This window comes from Cucurbita pepo, chromosome 12 (assembly GCF_057944985.1).
Source record: "Cucurbita pepo subsp. pepo isolate OVF chromosome 12, ASM5794498v1, whole genome shotgun sequence".
In the NCBI taxonomy this organism is placed as follows: Eukaryota; Viridiplantae; Streptophyta; class Magnoliopsida; order Cucurbitales; family Cucurbitaceae; genus Cucurbita; species Cucurbita pepo.
The window spans coordinates 8,619,240-8,627,331 of record NC_141809.1 but is presented as its reverse complement, the minus strand read 5'-3'; the positions used below and the strand labels follow the sequence as shown (position 1 = coordinate 8,627,331).

Sequence of the window (8,092 nt, the reverse complement as noted above, 5' to 3'; positions counted from 1 at the left end):
ATATTATTTACTCCTCATGAAGTGTTTCTAAGAAGGAAAATTATTCTTACGGATCAACATGAGTTGTTTTTAGCATATTTTGCTTTACCCACATGTTTGTTAAGACAATTTCAAGAGGTAGCCAAACATAATATTGTTCGAAACTAAACACGCTTAACTTTTGAGTCTTATGATTGAACCACCAAAAGTAGGCAACGTGATTTTTAGAGATAGTTTTCACTCCTAGGAACAATTTAAAACAAGTAACTAATGTGACCATATCATTAAAGATGCAAGGAATTGTGGGGGCCATCAGATGCCAAATTTGGATTCCAAATCGTGGTCCAAATTTTAGGCATGAGATTACATCTTAGGAGGCATGTGAGTAAGGAAAAAACATGCTACAAAAAATTGTGTTGGTTTGTGTGGATAGTTTTCACTCTTATAAGCAATTCAAGATAAGTTGGTAATGTAGGTATGTCATGGTAGATGCAGGGGAACGTCAAGGGTATCAGTTGCTAGTTGCTGAATCCAAATTCGAAATCGTGGTCCAAATCTAGCATGGGTACCATTTGCCATTTCCAAATGGCTTAGTTCCCTTTTCTTTTTTTTTTTTAAGATATTATTCTAAACATAAAAATCAAAAGATTTAATTATGTAATAAGGGTTGTTTGAGTTGAATAAATTTATGATCCAATTAACTTACTTAGGCCTCAAAGATATCTCAACTCGACCCAGCTAAACTCACGAACAACAAATATCTTAAGACTTGAAAACACAAAACATAGCATTATGGATCGAGACCAAGTTTTGTTTTTATTTTCTCTCTTTTGTGATTTATGTTGTTTGTTGGCCTTATTTAGCACGGATTTGGGCCAATTTTGATGAGTTCCTGTGCATTAAACTCCTAGAACATTTAGCTACTTTTGATATTTAATTTTTCTAGGACTATCGACATTTTTCCTAAAACTAAACTTGGTCGGGATAAATAGGTAGATAATTCAATATTAAATGTAAATTCCTAAAATACATATTAATACTTGTCACTTAATTTTCTAATCTGAAACCTAAATTTTTTGAAGTCATATCCAAAAGTTGCAACGAAAATTACATGATTGACGAAAAAGATAGATTTAAGGACACGACTTGCTAGATTAGTCACCTCTAATGTCAATTCTTCTTTAACGATAATGATGGATGTGTGCCATATGGGACGGATATAGTTAGGAGATTCGATCTAACTTATCGATTCTGTCTAAAAGATTTTTAATGGTAATTAATTTGTTTAGGGTAAACGGAAAGAGGAGTTAGATATTTTTGTTGGTTAAAGATTCTTTCCTTGAGTTATGGATTAGTTTTTTTTTAATAATGGTTGTTACAGTTACATTGTCTTATTTCAAATTCAAATCTAGAACGAAAAATAAGACTGGAACCAGTTTATTATATAAGGTCGAGGTACTAAAAACATTAGGTTGTTCACGACACAAAGTCTCCTTCAAACATTCGACCATCTTATTTATTTCGAAAAGTACAACAAAAGAAACTCAAAAGAATGAGAGTCAAATGGATAGAGGCAGTCTACTTTTTTAATTAAGGCTGTCTATTATTTTGAAGTTGTATGGCAATGAACAATTCATGGGACAACATAAGAGAGGAGCATATCTTGGGGTTCTGTCTTAATGAAATGATAGGTTTCACATTCGTGCATTGGGAGGAAATAGGACCTTTTATTCCATTGTAAGTGAGGTCAATGTTGCTTACTTTTACATCGTCACATAGTAAGTGACGGCTGCAAATAAGTTTGATTGCCAGCGGAGTTGCAGAACTTCCTCTAATGTTCTTGAAGCTCACTATACTCATCTTAATTTTGTAAGGAATCTGAAAATTAAAATGAGACAACAAATGGTTTATTTGTGAACTTATAATGAAAAAATGAATCAAAGGTTTGAGAATGCGATCCATACCTACCGATTGCACTGATTCCACGGACAATACTCTTGGTCTATTAGAATAGGGTTGCTAACATTGACCATTATAATGTCCAAAAAGTGCATATTGGTGGCGGTGCCGCTAGCCGCAGAAGCTGGCCACGTTTTGATCCTAACACCATTAGTGGTGTTATTTAACGTGCAGTTCTTTACGATGACACCTTCAACAGGTTCTTCGTTAGTGTATCTTCCAAGACTTCCGATGTTTATTCCATGTCCTGGTCCGCACGTCACATTGGTGACTTCAATTAGTTTGCTTCAATCTCCAAGAGAAATGCAATCATCTCCAATTGCAATTTTGGACTTTGTGATTGTGATCTATTTGATCGACCGATGTGTATTCCATCAGTGTTGGGATTGTTTTCTGGTGCCATTATATTGATATTATGGAATGTGAGGTTGTTGCAGCCGATGACATTGATATAGAAGTTCTTGCTATCAAGTGATGTTATTCTCTTAACGGTTGAATTGGTGATGAAGTTGAACCTCAAACTCTAAACATTTTGTATAATCAAATAATATTTTGTGAGAGTCGGTAATGATGCTAAAAATTTGAATAGAACCCAATAAAATTGAAAACTCAAAAAAAATTTACTTTTTCCCTGGATTGTTTAAAGATTATCCTCTAGAAAATGAAGAACATTGACCAAATCGTAAATGTCAGAACATTAGAGAAGACATGTAAGAGGCTCTTTCAAAAACAACAAGATGCATGAGATTGAGAAGGAAAGCTAAAGGAATATTACTTACAACAGGGAGTTGGGCACAATTTATGCATTTGTGGCAATTGTTCCTTTTCCAAGCTGCCTTTCCTTGGCCATCAAAAACTCCTTCACCTGATAATGTCAATCTATCAACACGTGCAAAAGTGATCCAATTATCTCCGGGAAGACTTTTTAGTGCCTGCAATGTTCCTCGAAGTTGAAAGTCAATTCGGCTATTACAAGGTCCTTCAAACTTCCCTTGCTTTACTCTAAATATCCCTCCTGGAATAAAAATTGCACTAGAACGATTGGACGTGCATGCATCCCTCCATGCATTTGCTAAAGCCGACATTTCACAACTAACAAAAACTTATAGCAAACAATTGATCAGCTCAACTAGTGATAATATTGATGTTCATATTATATATTTACCTTCATGATGTCAGTACCAGACACTATGTTACCATATCTTTTCAAAGAAAAAACAACATCGGCACTAGATTGAGCATCGACGGTAGGAGCTAACAATAGTAACATCAAAATTGTAGCGGCCAAGAAACTCGATTTGATCGTACTCATGAAGCCTTTGCTTTCTTTTCTTTTTTTATGTATATCGTTTGAAAACTAGTGAGAGACAATGATATTTCCTTTTAGATTTGGAACTTTTTATGTATTTAATACAAATTGAAAATAGGAATCAAATTGAGTTGTTTTTAGCATATTTTGTCTTTACCCACATGTTTGTTAAGAAAATTTCAAGAGGACGCCAAACATAATATTGTTCGAAACTAAACACGCTTAAAATCGTAGGCATATTATGGTAGGCATACGCTTAAAATGACTTGTATGACTATAATAAAGCAACAAAATCACTTGTCTCAAAGTATGGTATTGTAACACCCAAAAATGAAAGGAATTAGATCTAACAAGAATAAGCCGCCCATGTAAGACCCAAATGATCAAAAGGGGAGGAATTAAAGGATTAAGGAAGGATGATGATCTCAAGCAAGTCATTTTTATACCCTAACAAGTAATGTTAAGGTGTTTAAGACCTATGGAAAAAGGATTGGAAAGTAAAAGTAAGTGAAAAGGGCAAAAAGGTCATTTTACTAATTATTAAGGACCTTCCCGGATTTTTAGTTGCTTATCTAGAAAGAATTTAGAGATGCTCAAGAAAAAATGACCAACATGAGATAAAGGATTTTTAGAAAAATTATGGATTTTTCAGGAAATATAATATTAAAATATTCGGAAGGCGGGAAATGACCCAAATACCCCTGGAAGAATGTATAATTACGAAAATGGCCCTCTGATCAGAAACAGAGCATCTACAGTGACCATCTGAGAAATATCTCACGAAACTCAAATCCCAGCCGTTGGATCTTCCCCAAATTTGGATATGATCTAGAAGATGGACAGATCATCACATCAAACGGCTATTATGCAAAACCAAAGTCGGTGAGGCTCTGACTGGAGTAGATATTTCTGGCGGATTTTCCAGAAAATCTAACTGCCAATTCACGACGATTCTGGAGCTTTCAATGTCGGTTTAAGCTCGCCTATAAAGTCTGGAGTATGGGAAACAATATGGAATAAGACTCGAGCAAGGTCGAGCACCCATTCGAGAGTTATGAGAGTTTAGTTTGTGGGTCTCCTACTCTCGGGTTTCTTCCAAATTTGAGAGCAATTCTCCACCATTCCTCCTTAAACTTATTCCAATAGTTTCCAAACAAGATTACCCACAAGTTATATGAAGGAATTGAGAGCTGAAACGTCGTAGAACAAGATACCCATGATATCGGAAATCCGGCGTTTCGAGTGAGTTGCATACCGATAACGATTTCTGAAAATTAAGGTTCCACACTCAAAGACATTCCTCCAAATCAATTCCTATAGCTTGATGAAAGGATATTTAAGAGGTTCCATGAAGAAATCGGGCCTTGAAAACCCCTAGAATCGGCTACCCGATAAGAAATCCCCTATTTTAGCTCTGGCGAGGAAAATGATTTTGGACGAACTTTGGAGGCTAATATCTTAGGCTATGATCCAAGAAAATGTATGAAATCAATCTCAAGCTCTTCCTTGTAATAGGCTAATATCTTAGGCTATAATCCACGAAAAGGTATGAAATCAATCCCAAGCTCTTCCTTGTAATATCATCGTTAAGTTTCATGAAGAAATCGAGGGGATAAACGAAGAGATGGGGGCTGTGGAAGGCCACTTCCAGACGGCGGCGCAAAGGACGCGCGTCTTCTTCCTTTCCAGAGGAAGAAGACGATGACGTGGCCAGTTCAGTTGAACCGGCCAAGTAAGCCCAAAATTTGGTCTTCCCTCGGTGTTTTTCAATTTTAACCCCCTTCTAGGCTAGTTCTCATAATAAACCTTATGGTTCTAGAAACTAGACACAATAAGGAGTCTATAGAAGAAAAAGTGAAGTAATTCAAATACCGGAAGCTCAAGAACGGAGGTCCTGAACATCAACGATGAGGTACGTAGCCACCTTGGACTTTTCTTAAGAAATACTTGTAGGAATCGCTTGGATTTTCATATGAACCATAAACCAAGTATTACACAAGGATCTATGAAAAAAAAACTTAAAGAACCGTAAGTTAAGGAACATTAAAGTAACCCACTAAATGAGCCCGGATGCCTATGAAAATTTAATGATGAGCATATTATAGCATGTTTAGGTTATATGTGAAATTTAGTGGTCAATGGATAAGTATAAATAGGTAAACCAAGAAACGGGGCAAAATGACCATAATGCCCTTAAGGATCTCTACCTACGGTTCATGAGCTAGATGACCTCCAAATACTATGAAACTCTACAGTAGATCTTATTGTATGATGATTGATGAGGTGGTGAAGTTTGAAAGTCACTGGAACTCGTTAAGTACCAAAACCAAGACTTAGGGGTAAAATGACCATAATGCCCATAAGGAAGACTACCTACGGGTTAAGTCCTAAATGACCTCCCAACATTATGAAATGTTGTATGAATCTTTATCTCATGATGTTGTATAAGGTAATGAAGTTTGGGAATCATTGGGAAACGTTAGATAGCGAAACCAAGATATTGGAAAAAATGTACATCACGATCCACATGACTTTACCTCCTAGGATGACTAACGAGGTACCCATGAAATAAGAGATTCCCCCATAGGTATCCTTGGTTGCTAATAAGATTCTAAGTGTACAAGGTTCCGTTGGACTATTCCTAAGAAGAACCTTTAGGTTCCAACCTTGACCCAAGACGTTATGCATAAACCTAGGATCCCCAAGAGTACAAGGAAACACCTAGGTTAATGTAGATGGTATGCTTAACAAGTTGCTAGGATCCATGCTCGGAGTAACCATTATCTCCCATCACGAAGTGTACCACGAGATTCCTATTCCTCTTTAGGTGAGATGCCCTGCTATATGTACTACGAGTAGGTTGTCATGATGGACTTATTATTTTCCTCACCTAAATGAGATGCTCTGCAACACGATATGCTAGCAGGATGCCACGTTTGTGATAATGTCACCTATGCACTCATGGGGAGAAAACTAAGGGTTACTTTGAAAGTGTTTTCAGGACTAAAACACGATATATGACATGACAACCTCTAACGATTAGTTCCTGAAAACGAAACAAGAAGTCATATCCTAGCTCAAGGTCTAAATATGCTCCAAATCACCAACCATGTCCTATAAGGTTTATTTTATATGACATGAGAATAAGCTCAAGATTTCAAGTTGGTTGGAGCAAGTTTGGAATATAAGCCAAGATGGAACTTAAAGAAACGCCTAAAGAAAACATGTCAAGATTCAAGACCCTTCTAGAATCCTCTAAGGAGCCCATTATGAACTTATGACCTTCTAAAATAATTCATGCTAGTTATTACGATGGGTTCATATGATCACGAATGTATATAACGACTTCGCCTAAAGAAAATAAGAATCTTAGAAACTTATAAGATTAAGAACCAAGAACAAGTTATACAACCACCAAGACAAGAAGAATGTTAGGTACCACTCAAACATAAGGGACCAAAGTCCACAATACTCAAAATTCAAGAATGCTAGGTATTACTCTAAGCATGTCTAATTGTGGCCCATAACTCCCACCATGCGGTGCTTTCTAAGGAGGCTTTTTTCCTCCTCTAGGTGGGATGCCCTGCACCATGTTTGCTTTGCAGGATGTCACGTTTGGCCTCATTCCCCTCACCTAGATGAGATGCCCTACGCCATGTTATGATTTGCAGGATGCCATGTTCATGTATGCACCGATCACGAGACCTATATGGTCTATGTTATATTATGCGACCTTTATGGTCTATGCCATGTTCATGCATGCATCGATCACGTGACCTTTATGGTCTATGCCATGTTCATGCATGTATCGATCACGTGACCTTTATGGTATATCATGGGGAGAACCTATGGCCACAATGGAGCAAGAAGAGAGTAAGTTACCCTAGCCATGAATTAAGAATCTCCTAAGACCTCCCATGGTACGTCATGTGTATGACTTAGACTACGTTGCTTGGAACGTAAGAAGCCTTGAGCGTAGGTATTAAGACTGTGTCGCTTGGAATGTATGAAGCCTCAAACACAGGTTGACAAGTTTATGTCTAGTACCGTAAATCATAAGGGGAGTGTCTTGGAGAACGAATTAAGAAACATAACAAGAACTTACAACAAGAACAAGAATAAGAACAAGAAAAACAAAAAGTGTGGTACCCTAGCATATCAAGGACACGATTAAGAGCCTACAAGTAGGCTGCTTACTGAGTATTGTACTCATTCTTTATTCTCCATTTTTTCAGGAAATAAGAAGCTGGTCAAGGTCTGGAGCGGACTCTGGAGCTGGTGCCATAGACAAACCTCACCCATCGTCCTTCTACCCTTTTGTGTCGTCCCTTAACTTGTGTTTTAACTGTTATGTTGTGTTTTAAAATACTTTGTATAAACTTTATTTTTGTTTGATATGTTTTAAGTTTTGGTTGTTTTATTTTGTTGAAAAATTTACCCGTCTTTTTAGAGTCATCGAGTCAGCCCGATCTTTACAGGTATGTCCCTAAAATTGTAGGTATATTGAATCGGCTAAAAGAGTCATTCTCACCCATGTAAATTAAAGGACAAGCTCTCACAGGCAGAAGTTCATAACTCACTCAGGATTAAGATCAAGTCGCATATGATCATTATGTGAAATATTAATCTTCTCAATTAACGGATTTATAAAGAAATTTTAAATATTTTTTGGTTCTGTCTTATACAAACTCATTGTATATGATACCCCCACTTACATATCTCCACATGAACAATTTGGATAAAATCATTTGTAACGTGTACAAAGTGAGCCGTATCAATAGTGATACCAGGATAAAGCACCCAACTTTATCCATATACTATAGACTCTTTAGGTTATTACTTGAA

The 8,092-nt window shown here is 36.7% G+C and overlaps 1 pseudogene; it reads right to left on the bottom strand.

Moving 5' to 3' along the window:
* Window positions 1-1,569: 1,569 nt before the first annotated feature.
* Window positions 1,570-3,023, bottom strand: LOC147789955 (exopolygalacturonase pseudogene; annotated as a pseudogene).
* Window positions 3,024-8,092: the final 5,069 nt, after the last annotated feature.